This window comes from Panthera uncia, chromosome D1 (assembly GCF_023721935.1).
Source record: "Panthera uncia isolate 11264 chromosome D1, Puncia_PCG_1.0, whole genome shotgun sequence".
In the NCBI taxonomy this organism is placed as follows: domain Eukaryota; kingdom Metazoa; phylum Chordata; class Mammalia; order Carnivora; family Felidae; genus Panthera; species Panthera uncia.
Window position 1 is genome coordinate 59,578,558 of NC_064808.1, and position 17,861 is coordinate 59,596,418.

Here is a 17,861-nt window from a genome sequence, read left to right on the forward strand (position 1 = left end):
TTGTCTTTTCCTTACTGATTTGTGGGAGTTTCCTCTTTTTTTTCCCCCACTGTAACTCTTATAGATAGGAGAGCTTTGTTGAAAATATACACTGTACATATTTTCACTCACTCTGTGGGTTGCTGGGTTACTCTGTTTCACTTTAAGACATGATAATCTTGAACCACCAAATTTAACTGCGTGACCCATGCATGTACCATCTGAAAAACCCCACAGAACAGGACTATGCAGGCTTCCCCAGGTCTGGATGACCCCGAAAGGGGCACCCCTGGCCAGCGGCACCCACGGTAGCATCAGCCTGAAGTGGCACCCCTGTGCGTACAGTCAGTAACTGTCTGGAGAACCAAAGCCATGATCGTGGCTATATGTAATTTCCCAACTAAAAAAAATCCTTGTTCCACACCCTAAATGACAACATAGTTCCCACTTCCGAATTTATGATTTGTCAGCCCCAAACCCAGGTTGAGGAAGGAGACTCAGAAGGACGGCTGAGGTGCGGCCCATCCCCGGAACTGGCCCTTTCAGGACGGCTAGAGCGTGTGTTCACCTGTGCGGGCTCTCCATCCACCCAGGTGCCTGGGACCTTGGGGAGTGGCCCTGTGGACTAGCTTTTCATGAACCGACAAACTCCATGAACCACGGGAGAAGGACACTCAGGCATCCTGGACACTTGCACAGCGTGGAGGGTAAACCGTACGTGGATTCCCTCAACCCTTCAGAGTAGTGCTGTCCGCAGACTCCATAAAGGCAGAGACCGCGGCACTTTTGTCAAGAACGTGGCCAAGGTCACACAGCTGGTCAGTTACAGAGAGGGGGTGACCGACGCCACAGCCTGTGTTTTCATTCCTAGGTCATTCTCCTCCCAGACAGCTGGTCACTGTGTAGAGTGGTGACCACACCTACAGCACCCAAAGATTCTCTCGCTCTCGCTCTCTCTCTCTCCACACACACACACACAGCTGCACGCAGGAGCAGACACACAGGCAAATGTGTACATAGATATTTACATACACACGTGTTCACATGCTGTTTTACTCAAGAAATCTGTGCACTGGAGTCTGTGGATTCATTACACACTCAGCTCATCAGAGTTTTACTCTTTTAGTTTCCAAAGTATTGAATATCCCATAATGTACGAGTAATGCAAACATACATATATGTGTAGGGCACTTAACAGTTTGTAAGTGCCTCTCACACTCAGAACCAGCCTCTGAACACACACAAGTATCTGAGGACTCTCCAGGTTCCCAGGGCTAGTGGGGGCCTAAGGACCCTCCTGGGGACAGCAGTCTTTCTTACCCAGGGCTGAGGTGGTGGCAGCCAGAGGTTGGCAGAATTTGTGCAGCCCCTCAGACCCACCTTAAAAGTGTCTCTAACTGTATATTCCAGAGCAACAGATCCTTCCGATTCTGAGTAAAGTCTTAATTTCATAAAGTTCTCAGAGTTAAGCATGCATTTGCACGAACACTTACAGGATATGGACACTTCTCTCCTATCTCTAGTAAGCATGCCCACGTACTCTGTCTTATTAAAATTTTCACCACCTCTCGTCTTCTCCAGCGAAAGGTAAGCAGCTCCATCACTACTTATAAGGTGAACAGGGACTGGCATTTATTGAACACTTCCCACATACCAGCTAATAAGTGCTTTATGTACATTATCCCAGCCCGTCTCACACGAATCCTTTGCCACATACATCAATATCCTTATTTTACAAATGAGGAAATGGATGCTCAGAGAAGGGAAGTGGCAGCCTGTGGCTACAGTCAGTAAGCGATAGGACTGGGATTGGACCCAGGGCCCACTGATCCCCAAGTCCTGGCCCGCTCTGGTGCCTAGGACATCAAGAAGCAGCAACTTTCTTACTCCAAGTCAGCAGAACTATCCATATGGGGATGGGAGGCATCTTAGGACCTTTTGCCTCTTACCCTTCTTGTGTTCTCTGAGCTCAGAGAAATGAAAGGACTTTCCTAAGAGCAAAGCAAGAGCAGAGCTGGGCCTGAAACCAAGGTCTGGTCTTGGGATTCTCTCAACTCGGACTCTCATGGATCTCCTGGGACAAGGGACACTGGGAGAGCTCTTTCTGGGTTCCAGGCAGGCCTTTCGAAGGAGGCACTGGCAATATTGGGAAAGTGACCAGGGCAGGAACTGCTAACCAAATTATTATTGAAGGAACAAAGAATAAGAAAGATCTCAAGGCAAAACATGATCTTTGTCTGCAACCATTTTTAGGACTGTCTAGTAAAGAAGAAAGAGGCTTGGTAATGTGAGGAGGAGTGGATTTCAAATGCAGATTATGAAAGAATTCTATAGAAATCCTAAATGTGGGGAAGTACCAAGTTCCTCATCAGTCCCTGGAGATTTCCAAGCACAAGCCAAATATCTATAATTTACATGTTTGTTTCCTCCCTCCCTTCCTTCCTTCCTTCCTTCCTTCCTTCCTTCCTTCCTTCCTTCCTATCTTTCTATCATCATCTATTGAATGGTTCATGGCTCTAGAACCCTTTCATCTGTAAGATTCCACAGGCTTTTGAAAGACAGTAAAATCATTTAGGAAGGCAAGCAGTAATCTTGTACTCACTGCTCATTGTTCTTAGGGGAAAAAAAGGTATTATAAAATAAGTGGAGATAAAGTCTACCTATTAACGCACATTTGAGAGGTAGAGAAAAAAAAATCACCCATAACATTAATTTAGATCATGAATACTCTCTGAAGTGTAAAAAAAAAAAAAAAAAAAAAAAAAAAAAAAAAAAAAACCACAACTCACTTTTCTTTAAATCTTCTTAAAAAGGTCTAAGAATAGTCCTTCAAATAATCCTTGAAGTATGCAATTTTAATTTGGACACATGGTAATTTCAGTCTACCTGTTGAAAGAGACAAGAGAGAAATCAATCATTTTTGATGAGGATGCTGTTCTGACAAGCAGCAGAGAAGATTCAGGCAGCTTGAGGGGTAGGGGTGGGGGTGGAGGGTGGGTAGTCGCAGCAGCAGCAGAGGCTTTTGCCCCAGGCTGAAGACTGGTTTTTGAACACTCAGAGGAAAAGCAACTAAGGTAGTGATCACAGTGCCTGGCACATAGCAAATGCTCAATAAATGTTTAATGAACGAATGCGTAAAAGGATTCGTGAATAAATGAGTGGGATTTGTCACCAGCCTTTGATGCAGGGAGTTACCCGACAGGCTTTGACTCTTAGGGAGAAACAGAATTTCCAGGCACTGAGTATATTATGGAAAATAGCACACAGAAAGGTTCATGGTATAGTGGAGAGAGTGAGGGCTCTGGAGCCAGCCATATCTGTATTCAAATCCTGTCTTTACCACTTATAACTGTGCAACCCTGGGCAATCTTATTTATTTATGTTTATTGTTGTTATTAAATTGGATTCTTAGCCCGTTCGTTAATTTTCAGCCCTTCTTCCCTAATACAAGCATTTAAGGTCATAAATTTCCCTTAAGTGCTGTCTTGGCTATATTCCACAACTTTGATATTTAATATTTCTTTTACCATTCACTTACAAGTATTTTAAAATTTCTATTATTTTTTTCTTTGACCTATGAGCTAGAAGTGTTTTTGTAAATCTCTCTCCTCTCCTCTCCCCTCCTCTTCTTCCAATCTCTCTCTCTCTCTCTCAATACACACACACACACACACACACACACACACACACACATATATAACCATTTTTTAAACTCATTTTTCTGTTATTGATTTCTAGCTTACTTGTACAGTGCTGGGAGAAAGTGGGCTGTAGAACACTAATTCCTTAAAATTTATTGAGATGCTAATTCCTTAAAATTTATTATTTTGTAGCCTAGGATGCAGCCAATTTTTGTGAACGTTCCATGTGTGTTTGGAAAGAACGTGTATTCTGCAGTTGTCTGTTGTCCTAAGCTAGTTTTTTTAACCTCCACACACATCCATTTCCTTATTTGTAAAAGGGTCCGTGAGCTAAATACACATTAGTTCCCTCCTGCCATTTAGAATTACACTTACTGACATAGAAGCTGTGCAGACAGAAACAGAGAGTACATGAGAAAGAGAACCAGCTGTGCTATTTCTTGCTTATAGCAATATTGATAATGATACCCTAGAGTTACAAAGCATTGGAAGTTTCCAAACGATGAGCACGTCTGCCATTTGGTTTCTTCCTGTCAACAAACCCCTGAGGTGTCACCTAGGCAGGTCAAGGGAGGACCCACATGGAGAAGGGACATGCACCGGTATGTAGTTATTTACTCGGTCCTCCAAGCCAGACCCCCAGGATCCCTCCTTGTTTTCTCCCTCCCCCTCGCTCCTCGCACATGCTCAGTGCAGTCTCGGATCCAGCCTTGTTACCACCCTTCACACCTGCATCGTTTCTTGCCTGCACCATTCCAAGAGAATGATTCAATTCCTACTGTTTTAAAAATACACCTACAAGAGGTAAATCCAGACAAGATCTTGGCAGATAGGATTCCTAAATGGAGCCGAGAACGAGTGCTGGGTCATGGGGGCCAAAATATCAGAATCTGGAAGGGGACAATGATGTTTATGACTATCAAATGGAGGCATGGGTTTAGAAAGGTAGAGAAATGTCGTGCTGAGCTCAAATAGCCTTCATCTGACAAAGCTGTTCCCATGGCTTGGTCCCCAGGCCACTCCAAGCTCTCTTCCTCCTTCCAGAGAGAATTACTGGGAGCCACAGAAGCCAACACTTCCTCAACTCCACCGCCCCCCCCCCCCAAACCACTGTGGTGTGACTCCACCTCTAGAATGTTCTTAGAATCATAATGATGCTGTCCCTGCAAATTCCAGAGGCTTCTCAACCTGCAGTGGCCTCTCTGGGTCCTCGGCCAGCTGGGTCAATGCCTCCTTCTGGAAACTCTCCTGCTCCTCCTTTTTCCTCCAAGGCCTTTTCTCTGCCTCTTTTGCTGCAGCTTCCTTCTCTGCCTCGTCCTTAACTGTGAAAGAGCAACGAGCTTTCTCTTCTCTCCCTCCTTAAATTCTGTGGTTTAAACTGGCATTTTCATGATTTACTTAGAGTTGTTTCAACAACGTCAGAACCCTCAACTGCCACTTTGAAAGTGGATACTAAGTCTGCCCGTCACTGTACTGAACATTTACTTTATTTCCCTGGACCTTCACAACCACCACCAGTGGGAGGTATTATTAATATTCCCATTGTACAGATAAGAAAGGAGAAGGTAAGAAGGGAGGTGGAATTCGCCCAAGATCACTCAGCTACTAGATGAGGCAGAGCTGGGATTCACACCACTGTCCGCCTAACTCAAAGGCTGTGCTCTCTGCCACTACATTTAGTAACCTTACCCTCCTACGGCCTGGCCTCAACTTGCCACTCTCCCACGGTGTCATTTCATGCTTGCGTTTTTGCTGCTCGCGGAAGGGAAGGCCTTTATTCACGCTGTGCTGAAGAAATTCTAGTCATCATTCAAGGCCCAGCTGCAAAGCCCCTCCTAAAGCTACCCACAAGCCTAGCTGGTTTAACTGCCACCGTCCCCTTGCCCTGGCAGCTCTGCGAGGATATCAAACGATCCGTTCATGCATCTGACCACGCACCCACCCATCCACCTCCAAATTGCATAAATACGGTAAGGATCGCTTATCCAGAAGTCTTGATACTAGGAGCATCCAAACAAAGAAACGGTTCCAAAGGATTTTTTATGCTCACCCTCCGAAAAATTATACTTACGTCAAAATTAAAGACAAATCGCTGGAAGTCATGGTGTATGAGAAGGAATGTGCTCTGCTAGGCATCTCTCAATGCTGACTGGCCAGGGACAGCCATCCCTGTGATCTGGCCAGGGAAGTTTCCAAGGTTACCAAACCAGGTGCCTCTGATTTCCCTCACCCAACCCCCCACATTTCTGAATCCAGTTTAGACATCCAGCCTGGCTCACGTACCTCTTCCACCTCGAAGCCCTCCCTGAGTCTCCTCCCACAACAGACACAGGTGTGTCTGTGATAAAACTCTGATGGCGCCCAGTAATTTTATCACCCGTGGCTAATACTGCAGCTCAAAGAGCACTTCGACATATTTATTTCATGCTTTACCTTCCCTTCTGGTCTTTTGGGGGCTAGGAGTCCCATCCGCCTCACCTTCACGATGTTTTCTGAACCAAGCCCAGTGCCTGGCACACAGAGGTTCATGAGTGACTGACGGACTGACTGAAACAGGATGACGTTGACCTTTGATGGGGGAGGCTGTCCAAAACTCACTCACGTGCAAGCATCCAGCAGTGTTTACGTACAAAGCAGGGGCTAAATAAATATAAAATCCTTCCTCTCTCCACCCCACCAAATGGAAGAATCAGGACAGTGGAACTACACATCCACTGAGCCCAAGGTTTCTAAAGACCTGTGTTGCATGGTTCACAAACATGTTGGGGTGGTGGCTTTTGGCATTCTCCAGGATGAACTAGGCAGGGAACGGCCATGCTTGGACACGTTCTAGTTTCCATAGTCACAAAATGAGTTAGAGCTTGAAGACAGATAGGGCTTCAAGATCAGCTTCTACAACCACAGCCTGTTTACAGAGGAGGGCTGGAGAGGTTAAATGACTCCATCCAAGTCCCAGGGCAAGAAGGACTGTGCAGATGCATTTTCCCTGTCCCCTTCTAGACTTGCAAATGAAGCCTCTAGGAAACCGAGTGCTTGCTGAATGGCTAAAAATAAACTCCCAGAAACTTCATCTAGTTATATCACGGCTGCAATTTACAGCGTCTAGAACTTCAGCATGGTATAATTAGCAAGTGGATTACAATAATTTATTTTTGGTTTAAATGCTCGAATGAACACGACCTTCCAGTAGAATGGGAAAATAAGAGGCTGGGAGCCAGCCACATGCTTCTTCCCTCTTCCAATGCCACAGTTTTAACACTGGCTGGCATCCATCTACCCATGTCTGGTAGATGAGCCAGAGAAAGGATTGCAACTCTCAGCTCTCGGCTTCCTAGGAAGTACGACTTCTGGAATACATCTTCCCACTGACCAGGAAGGTGTCCGAAATCACCCTTCCGATGAGCAGGAAAACTCAAAGGCAGGGAAAAGCGTGTGGTGATGCCTCTGAGCAGACAGCAGTATCACAAGATGGGACCAAGAGAGACACTGTCACGCAGCCGAAAGAAGACTAGACAGGGGGTCACAGAAGACCTGTGTTTGGGTTTTGTTTAACATGCACCATGAATAACACCCACTTCAAGTCCCTTTCATAAAATGTTGATAAATAGGTAGCTATCTCACCAGATTATTACGGGAATTAAATGAAAAAAAAAAAGTATGGAAAGGAGTTTTGTAAGTGAACTCTAGGGATTCTTCTCGGGTGGATAAACTTCCAAAGTAGCTGTCTCTGATGAGGAACTTTTTGGACCAAAGCACTACAGAATATTTAGAAGGGAGCCGGGGGCAGGGCAGCAGAAAACCTGGAAAGTTGTCTTCTCGAGTTTCCCTCTACAGAGTCCGGGCAAAGGCACATCCATTCACTTTTTTTGCAACATCTCCCGGCAGAGCATTCTGGAACTAGAAAACAGGGACCCTGACTTGGGTGAGGAACACAAACAACTTGTCTCCTCTCTTGGGCACTGCACCGAAACCAGCCAAACATCTGCCAGAACACGCCCCAGCGTGGAAGGTGGAGGTGGTAGGCAGGCAGTGTGCAAAATCAAAGCTGTGCTTGCTTCAGCTGAAGGAAGGGACACGGACATTCACGGAGCACCTACCGTGTGCTGGGCACAGTCCTGGATCCCTTCGCTTCAGAGCTTTTCTCCAAACACTGGGGGCCTACCCCCACCTCCCTCACCATCACATGGTACAAGTGCTTTTATGTGGTGGACATCCTCTCTCTTCCCTGACTCGCTCACCAGCCCCTGGAGCCAGACGACCTGGACCCTCATCCCCACTCTTCCAAATTTTAGTGATCATTTTGGAGGAACTTCAGTGTTCTGACCTAGGAGGCTGGGACAAGAACCCCACATTTGCCTTGCTTTACCAGACTGCTTTCAGACAAAAAAAAAGTGGGTGTGAGAAACTTTGGAAACTGGGTCGACCACTGAAGAGTATGTCACCGTGGTCAAGCCCCTCAAGAGATTCCCGCCGCACTTCACTAAACATTAAATTTCTACGATGTTCCCAGCCCACATCCCTGACCCTATATTCCGGCCTGCCCCCTTGTTCTCTGAGCTCCTTGCAAACCAGCCATCCTGCAGGCCATTACACACAGGGAGCAAATGTCGCTTCCCTCTTCCAGGAGTCACCTCCTCTGGCTTTAGGTCTCAATTTAGACTTAGAGTCACTTCGGAAGAAAGCTGCTTTCCCCTCTCAGGTCAGGATCTGTTTTATTCACTCATGTATATTTCCAGCATATAGAGCAGCGCATGGCACGTAGTAAGTGCTCAATAAATACCTCTTGGAGGTGAAGGTTTGTTACAGGGGGTATATATAGCACAGACTCAAAATCATGGACTCTGGAGCCAGAACACTCAGCCTGACCCTGGCCACTCCACTCAGAGCTGTTAGCACTCTGACTTCACTTCTCTGTGCCCCAGTTTCTTCAGTTACGCCCAAAGGGATCATAATTACGCCTCTTAGGAGTTGCTGTGAGGGTTAAATAAGTGGGTTTAATCCAGGAACTGCTAAAGTTCCCAGAATGAAGCCAGGCAGGTGGTCGGTACTATGTAAGTGTAACTATTCTTGTTGAGATCGCTACTCACGCTCCTCCCCTGACCCAGGTCACATCCTTTCTCTTTGTGGAAGCTACTCCAGCTTGGTCCTCGTCCTCTGCTCTCCTAGCTCATACTGCCTTCTCCCTGCACATGGGAACCTTGCACATGTTTATTTGCTACTGTGGCTTGACCGTTACCTAAGAGTGTAAGGTACCTAAGAGTGACTCCTTCCCAGGAGAGATCACAACAGCACAGAGGAAGGGTGAGAGAGGAAGGCCCGAGGGCTACTTGGAAAAGGCAGAGAGCCAGAGGATCTGGGCAAATGGAAGGGGGCACATGGTGAGGGCTTCTTGTGAAACCCACTAAAAGCCTCCTTGGGGCTTCTTCCTTGAAACCTGTTTGTGGGGGCAAAGATTCTAGCCTTGAGTAGCTGCTTCATGGGCTAAAAAAAAAAATGCCGTGTGTGTGTGTGTGTGTGTGTGTGTGTGTGTGTGTGTGAATAAATGGTTAGCCATTAAGATGTAAAATGCAGCTGTCACAGTCCATAGAACAACAGACAGGTTAATATGGGTGCTTAAGAATGCTATTTCCTCATATTAACCCCAGAGCAACAGCAACCTATCCAGATAGACTCGGGAGTGCTTGCCCCGGAAACCTGCCGCTTTTTGCTCTAATAATATTTGATGTTTAAATAATAGTTGATGTTTGTTTCCAAGCAGAGTTCGCTAGCTTGCTTCCCTCCCTCCCTCCTTCCTACTCTAAGAATATCTTGGCCTTAGCTTTCTTTCTGAAATCTGGGTTATAAGCCTGCAGATGTGCATCTGGGTCACATTTAGTTTCCGAACTTGCCTCCTGACTGGGTTCCTTGACTTCCATTACTCCTCTCCCTCTGCCACCTCCCAACCAACCCAGCCTACCTACATGCTGCCCGCCAGGGGGCTGATTTAACTTAAAAAAATGTTTAAATGGTAAAAAAAAAAAAAAAAGGTTGTAAGTCCTTCCCAGCAAGAGGCGAGCTTCAGTTCCACGAACTGCGTGAACAGCTATGACTTGCTCTCCTGGAGGAAACCGAGGCTGGCTCACAGCACTCACCTGTCCGGGAGCAAGGCCGGGTGGTGGCCGGCACACGGGCCCCAGAGGGACGGAGCTGTGGCTCCGCTGGACTGGCAGCTTGGGGAAGTGACTGCAGGGTACACCCTGCACGCTGGCCACCGCGGTGGAAGCCGGCACCCCAGCCCCGGTGACAGACTTCCGCGCGTGGGTGGGCTATGTGCCAGTGGGCTGCCTGCACAGGCAGGTAGTTCTCCATTCCCCTCCGGCTACTGTCCGAGTCGTGGGCAATCCGTGCACCACTGGGGAGGCGTGGATGGGAGGTGAAGGGTGTGACCCGGGCACCGTCAGAAGTCACTAGCAGATCCTCAAGTGGGCCAGGCTCTCTGAGGCCTGGGGCACCTTGTCCACGCTGTGCCCTTTCTCTCTGTCATGCAATCTTCCTCTGAGCAATTCCGCCTGTCCCGAAAGACGCAGAAGGTCACCTCCTTCCAACAGCCTCCCCCACCCTCCGACTAGATCAGAAGCCCATCTTCCGGGCTTCCGTGGCTCCTGTGCTTCCCCTGCTGCTGTGATTCTCACCTTTGTGAGATCATCTGCCTATTTAGTGGTCTCTAGTGAATATGTCCCATGAATGCCTACCAGGGCAAGATGCTTTGGGTACAAAGGACAAAAAATAATCAGCACAGGGGGCGCATGGGTGGCTCAGTCGGTTGAGCATCCGACTTCGGCTCAGGTCGTGATCTCACAGCTCGTGAGTTCGAGCCCGGCGTCGGGCTCTGTGCTGACAGCTCGGAGCCTGGAGCCTGCTTCGGATTCTGTGTCTCCCTCTCTCTCTGCCCCTAACCCACTCGCATCCTGTCTCTGTCTCTCTCAAAAATAAATAAACATTAAAAAAAATAAGAAAAATAATCAGTACATTAATTAACATATATACCAACTCTCCACCTTTCTCTGGAAAGAATTTAAGGCAGCATAAAAATGAAAAATGTTCCTGAGCAGCTTACAGTCAGGGGGAATGGCAGACAGATAAGCAGTTTAAGAAAATATTCTCTGGGGAACCTGCGTGGCTCAGTGGATTAAGTGTCTGATGCCTGATTTTGGCTCAGGTCATGATGCCACGGTCTGTGAGTTTGAGCCCCACGTCAGGATATGCGCTGATGGTGTGGAGCCTGCTTGGGACGCTCTCTCTCTGCCCCTCCCCAGCTCATGCTCTGTATCTCAAAATAAAGAAATAAACTTAAAAGAATAAAATAAATTAAAAAAAGTATTACCTGACAGGGGCTGAGATAATGTGATCTGGCTGAGGGCCTGGGGTGGGGCTCGGGGGAGGGGCTTCTCCCTGGTACCCCCAGAACCTGGTGCAGACCCCAACATGGGGGATGCTCAGTGAGTATCATTTGTGAAATGAATGAGGTGGGTAGGAAGGGAGTACATGAAGGGACCTTAGAGATCACCCATTTCAATGAGGAAAACAGTTAGTGGTGGTGTAAGAAACAGAATTTGGGCCTCTAAGGACTTCCACCGGAAAATCTAAATCCCATTGGATGAAATGCAGAAAGGTAAACAACTTCTCTTCTCTGGGCCTCAGTTTTCTCACCCATAAAAGAAGAGGGACGCCTGGGTGGTCCAGCCCGTTAAGAGTCCAGCTTTTGATTTCAGCTCAGGTCATGAACTCATGGTTTGTTAGATCGAGCCCTGCATTGGGCTCTGGGCTGACAGTATGGAGCCTGCTTGGGATTCTCTCTCCCTCTCTCTCTCTGCCCTTCCAACCCCCACACTGCCCCGCCCCCCCGCCCTGCCTCACTCTGTCTCTCTCTCTCTCTCAAAAATAAATAAACACTTAAAAGAAAAAAGAAGAGGGTTGGAGTAGGTCAGTATAGAAAGCTGTTACGGCTTATAATCAGTTACCAAAAAGGGTTGAGGAGTTGCCAGGTCACTGTATCTGTCTTCTTCTGATACACATCCAAGAACCTACTAACAGCAAACTTCATCCATTCACCCAAAATACCTGTACTAAGTGTTAACTGTGTGCCAGGTGCTGACCTGGGCATAAGTGCAGGGCACCCACAGACCCAACTTTCCCTAGGCCTGCTCTCCTTGTATAGGTCTCTAAAACCCTGGGTTTAGCCCAACAATCTGCTTTACAACTTGGAGCAAGCCCCTGGCGTCTCTGTACTTTCCACCTTCCTTCTTCCCTATTCCTTTGCTTTCTCCTTCTTTCATACCTTCATTCATCCATCCATCCATCCATCCATCCACCCACCCACCCACCAAATGCTTACAATATCTCCTAAGCGCCTGGAACTGTGCTCTCTGTGCTGCAGCTGCAGTGGTAAGACCCGGGACCTGCCTTCTAGAACTCAGCTGGGCCCCTTCTGTCTAGCAAGCCGAGCAGTTTGCAGAGCTATGGATTTCATCGGCATTCACCATCCTTCCATCCCTCCATGACTCTGTTCATGCCGTGTGTTTGCCTGGACTGTCTCAAACTTTTGACCCTCTTCCAAGGTCTAGTTCCCAGGCCGCCTACCCTGACCTTCCCTTCTCTGGGGTCCTGCAGCCCCCCGCTGGCCACCATGATGACACTCTAATGTATGGTGGGTTTGTCTGTTGGCCCCACTGCTCTGAACTCTGTGAGGCCCAGGACTGTGTATTTTCATCACTGCATCTGTAGCAATGCCAGAGGAAGCATGGCTGAAGTCAACTGAGATCAAGACCTCCCAAGCAGTAACTAGTCCAGGCTCAGGGGGACAGGGAAAAGGTACTCACCTCACGGCTCGTCCTACCAGCAAACCCAACACCAGCCTGCCCGACAGCTTCCCTTTGCAGTCAGAGGTTGTTCTCAGCTCCCGTGGTACCCAGGGACCCTGCTTCCTGCACCTTGGGCACTTTGCACCTATATCCTTGGATGCCTTGTGTAGTCCCTCTGCAGGACTTTCTGCAAATTTGCTGGGCAATGTGCAGAATCCAAGGTAAGAAAATGTAGCCTGGAATCATAGCCACAAATACAAAATACCTATAGAACCTTGAGCTTTTCTGGCTGCACCAGAAAATTTTGGTAAAGTTCTCCAAGGAAGAGAAGATCATTTCTCCCTTACAAAGTCTATTCACATCAGCCAGAGCACAGGAGGCCATCGACAGCCCTGGGTCCAAAACAGCCAGGGTGTGAACCTTGGCTCTGCTGTGCTAGCTATGAGCTAGCATGGCTGATGCTGACCTTGGGCCTCCGGCTGGATCAGGCTCCAGTCCTCCTCCATATTTCCAGTCTTGCAGCCAATCCTCTCTGCCCAGAAGAGTAATTCAATTGCTGGCTCAATCACACATCCATGCAGCCACTTAGTCTATTACTTTTCATCTCTTCACTTAATCACTCATTCCTTCATTCACTCATCCATCCACATTAATTTCTTTGAATTTGCACTTATTCATTTACTCAAGATCGCACATTCATTCACTCTATTTACTTATCCCTTCATTCATTTCTTCACTTACTCATCAACTCATTCATCCATCTACTCTTTCACTCCTTCCTTCACTCACTCCCTCTGTCCTGTACTCACTCACTCGGTGCCTCACTCACCACCTACACATGCCCCGTCGCCATTCCTCAGCACAGCATCCTGCCAGGAACACAGCCTCCATCCTGCCCGGGTCCATTAGTCCTCACTCCCAGGACATTCTCTTCCATTTCAACATCCAGCCTGCTGAACTGTGCAGGCATGTGTCCTAGTGTGCAGAGGATACGCTTTCTACTCAGGAACAGATGTTGTTGTAATTACTGTTTTGACTTTCACCCTTTAATGCCAGAGAATTCTTTCCACAAACTCCTCCAGGATGTAGGAAGGCAACGACTCAGCATGGGCAGAACGTGCAGTGCCTGGGGGTTCAGATTCCAGGACACAGGAGATTCCTGGCAATCAGAGCTACAGGGAACTTGGAGAGCCTCCCTACTCCAGGGCTTTGGAACCTGGGGTCCAGGGATGAGCTGGGAGGGAGGGAGGCAGGCCTGGAGAGCGGTAGACTTTGTGAGCCAAGTTAAGGAGTACGAAAGGAAGTCCCAAGAATATGCAGTCATGATCAGTCTGGGTTTGGGTTACTGTGATGACAGGTGACAGGGTCAATGGAAAATGTAGAGGTTTACTGGCATGGGGCCATTGAGAAGCAATGCCATGGCAGAAGATTAAAATCATAATTTGCTGACCACCTACCATGTGCCAGGGGCTTCCCATACTTCATGCTAGCTGTCCTTCAATGATCACTTTCCCTTTCTTTTAGAAAAGAGAACTCCCTGAGCTTTAGCTGGTCACATGACCTCTCGGCTAAGACTACATTTCCCAGATGCCCTCACAGCAAGGTATGACCAGCTAAGCTCTGGCCAATGGCTGTGAGTGGAGGTGTTCTATGCAACCTCTTGGTTACACTGTTAGAAGGAAGCTGGTGCCTTCCACTTCCTGTTTCACTGCCTGCTGGCTAACGTGTGGCCCCCTCTAGTGAGCCATCTCTGTCTTTGGGATTGAGGGCATAACCTCGGGGATGGCAACACAACAGGACAGAAGCCGCTTTCAGTTCCTGCAGAACCCTGTGACACAGAAACTTCTCTATCCCCCTAGCTGAGATTTTACACCCAAGAGAAACAAGCATCTGTTATGCTTTGGCCACTGTTGTTTCATTCCCCATTAAAGCAGCCAAGCCAATATCTACTAAGATGGGAGGATCTCCTGCACCATGTTTTCTTACAGAGAAACTTCCTTTAGAGGATCTCTTGTGGCTTCTCTCACTCCCTCACTTGATCTGCCCTGTTGTGGTTGAAAAGCATCCCCCTGGAACCCACGTGTGCTGGGAACCTCAGAACGTGACCTCATTGGGAATCAGGGTCTTTGCAGATATAAATAAGGTGAAGATCCGGATAAGAGCCTATGGGATTAGGTGGACCCTAAATCTAATGAGAGTACCCTTATAAAGGATGGAAGAGGACACCGTGAGGCACAGAGGAGAATGCTGGGTGACAATGGTGCAGAGACTGCAGGGAGGCATGCACAGCAGAGGAGCCCCAAGGAAGCTAGGAGAGAGGCCCGGAATGGATTCTCCCTCAGGGCCTCCAGAAGGAACCAAACTTGCTGACTTCATCTGGATTTGGGACTTTTCAGTTTCTAGAACAGTGAGAGAATACATTTCCGTTGTGTTAAATCCCCGAGTTTGCCGCAATTCGTTGCAGCCGACCTGGGAAACCAACACGTGCTCTGAGCGGTGGGGCAGCCATCTGTCAGGCGGATCCGAAAGATGGAACCAGCCCTGCCTCACCTTGAACCCCCTCCCCCCTGTCCCCATGCCCCCCAAATGGCCTACAGAAAGCAAACCTCTCTTGTCCTCCATGGGATGGATAGGCTGTCTAACTCCAGGGTGAATTAGGGGTCAGCAAGCCCCTCTGGCTACAGATGAAGTGGCGAAGTGACACTGTGTGCCCTCCGTTGTAACTGGTGTGTGTACTATTCAAGATCGTGGCCTCTGAAGCCAGGCCACCCAGCATTCAATCCCCGTCAGCCCTTCACTAGTTGTGTGATTTGGGGCAAATCAACTAAACTTGCAGCACCTTGCTGTGTCCCTCTGTAAACTGGAGTAACGATAGCGCCCATCTTATAGAACCGTCGTGGGGATCGAATTGGTTACATCGTGAAATGCTCAGAACAGAGGCTGACAAACGGGAAGTACCTGCTAAGTTCGCGTTCACCCTTAATGTGCGCCGATAATGCTATGTAAGTATTTGCTATTGTTATGATCTGTCTGATTCCTCCCGGTTTCAGTTAACTTGGAAGTTAGGCCAGGAAGGTAGGTATTACCTCCCCGCTCCTGTGGAATCCCAACACGTACTGTATTTAACCCTCATTAGTCTCATTTTGCAGACAAGGAAACAATGTGTCGGAGAGCCCCCAGGTAAAGATCTAGAGGAGAGGAGATCTGGAGTGCCAGCTGAGTCATCCTCCGTCCCCACTGGCTGCCCAGTCACCCATCTGGTTAGGTGGTTAGGCTCCCAGGCTCTGGCTAGCCAGCCTGGGAGGTCTCCCTCCTAGCTTCAAGTCCTTCAAGGACTCCCTCTGCGAGCAGTTCCAGTCGGCCGCTCAGCAGGCCGAGCCAGGCAGCCCGGTCAAGTCACCGCGGGCCCGTGTGAGGGAGGATCCTGTGGTCTGTGTTGGGACAAAACTGGCTGACTCCTCAGCTCTGATGGGACCGTTTCTGCAGTCTGGGCTGTGCTCCAGGGAACGCAGGTTGTATATGCAGGCATCAATGTGGCCCCTCTACCTGGGGGTGCCTGGATCACATCCAGGGTGACAGCAGCATATTTAATCTTGAGAACCAGCCTGCTTATCACACACCCAATCCCCTGCTGTTGGGATTATGGAATTCCTCTCGGCTCAACTGCATAGATAGGCTGGAGGAAAAGGTGGGAGGGAAAAGGCAAGGGACATTTGTTGAGCACTTACTGTATGCCGGGCTCTGTGCCAGCTGCTTTACCTAAGCTGTTACATGTAATCCTCACAACAACCCTATGCTGTAAACCCCTTTTAACAGATGTGGAAACTGAGGGTAAGCCACAAAGCCAGGGATGCCAGAGGCACCCCGGTTTCCCTAACATTTTCTTTGACAACACAGGTAGGTGAATGGGACGTACCCTCTCCACCCTGAATAGGGAGGGTCTTCCGGGTCCCAACCAGACCCAGAGGGGCCTAGAGCCCAGAGCAGGTTCTCCTGGCCATGAATCTGCAGCAGTGAGAGCAGCAGCAGGGTTTAAATGGCCCTTTTCATACCACAGAGGACTTCTGCCTTTATCACCTCCTCTGGTGGGCGTGGGTCAAGAAAGACTGCGCTGGCGATCCCATTGAGAAAGGTCCCAGAGCAGGAAGCCCAGGTTATTTCCTCTTCCGGGTCTTATCAGCTCCATTTCTGGGAATGCCAAGGGGATGGAACATACTCTGCTAAGGGGATTTCAAAGGCTAAGTCAGCCACACTTCCTGATGCCCCCTCTGTGTGCCCGGTGCTATGTTACGGGCAGGGGCTTCAGACAGGAATCAAACAGTCCCTGCCCTGGAGAGATTTAAGAGCAAGTGGGGTCAACATCTGGCAGCATAAGAATGATGAAAAGGATGATAGCTAACATTTACTGAGTACGTACTATTGGCTCTTCTAAGCGATCCGGGTTTATTGTCTTATTTACCCTTCATAAAGCCCTACTGTTGGCTTCATTTGACTCCCGAGAAAACTGAGGCACAGAGAGGTTGGTTACTGGTAGGCAGCAGAAGTGGGAATCAAACTCAGACCCTATTTCAACTTCTAGGCAGACCGTGATGAATTTGCCAAGAACGGAAAAGCCAGTGACATCTTCATAGAGGAGTTGATACCAGGGCAGGGTTTTGAAGGATGACTAGGAGTTCACCAGGCACAAAACAGATGAGCGGGGTCGGGAAGTTCCAGACAGAATTAAAGTGAGAAAAGTGTGAATACTGGTTGAGAGGCACAAAACAGAGTGGGTGCGTAAAGGAATTTGAGACAGTTAGTTCAGTACGGCTAGAACATCAAGTTGAAGAGTTGGGGGTGAGGGTGGGAGATGATTTCAGAAGAGGGGCGGCAGAAGGAAAGGGGACCAGCTCCTGGAGGCTCATGAACGTCAGGCCTAGAAGCTAGGACTCCCCCTGCCTCCAGTGAGACAGACACAGGGTTTATTTGCTTCATGCAGTAAGTAGCCTGGGAAAAGTCATTCAGGCTGGAACCAACAGTCCATCATGGTTGCAAGGTGGCTGCTATACCGCAAGCATTAGATCTGTGTTCAAGGCAGGATGAAGGAAAGCTAAGAGGCCAAAGCCCGATCTTCGGAATAGAAGCTTGCAACTCGCGTGGCCCACTGAAGGGTCTGAAGTACGCCGGAGATGATGACAATGATGGCCTGCGTACATGGAACACTACTGCAGCATATGCACGTGCCGCGGCTAATCCTCAAAGCTACCTTAAGACGCAGCTACTATCGTCATCCTCACAGACACAGGAGGAGACACAGAGAGGCTAAGAAAACCTCTCTGGTTCCCCAGGCTACCCAGCCCAGAGTGGCCGAAGCTGGGCGATCTGGTTCCTGAGTGTTGCTCCTCATCGCCACAGTCTCCTG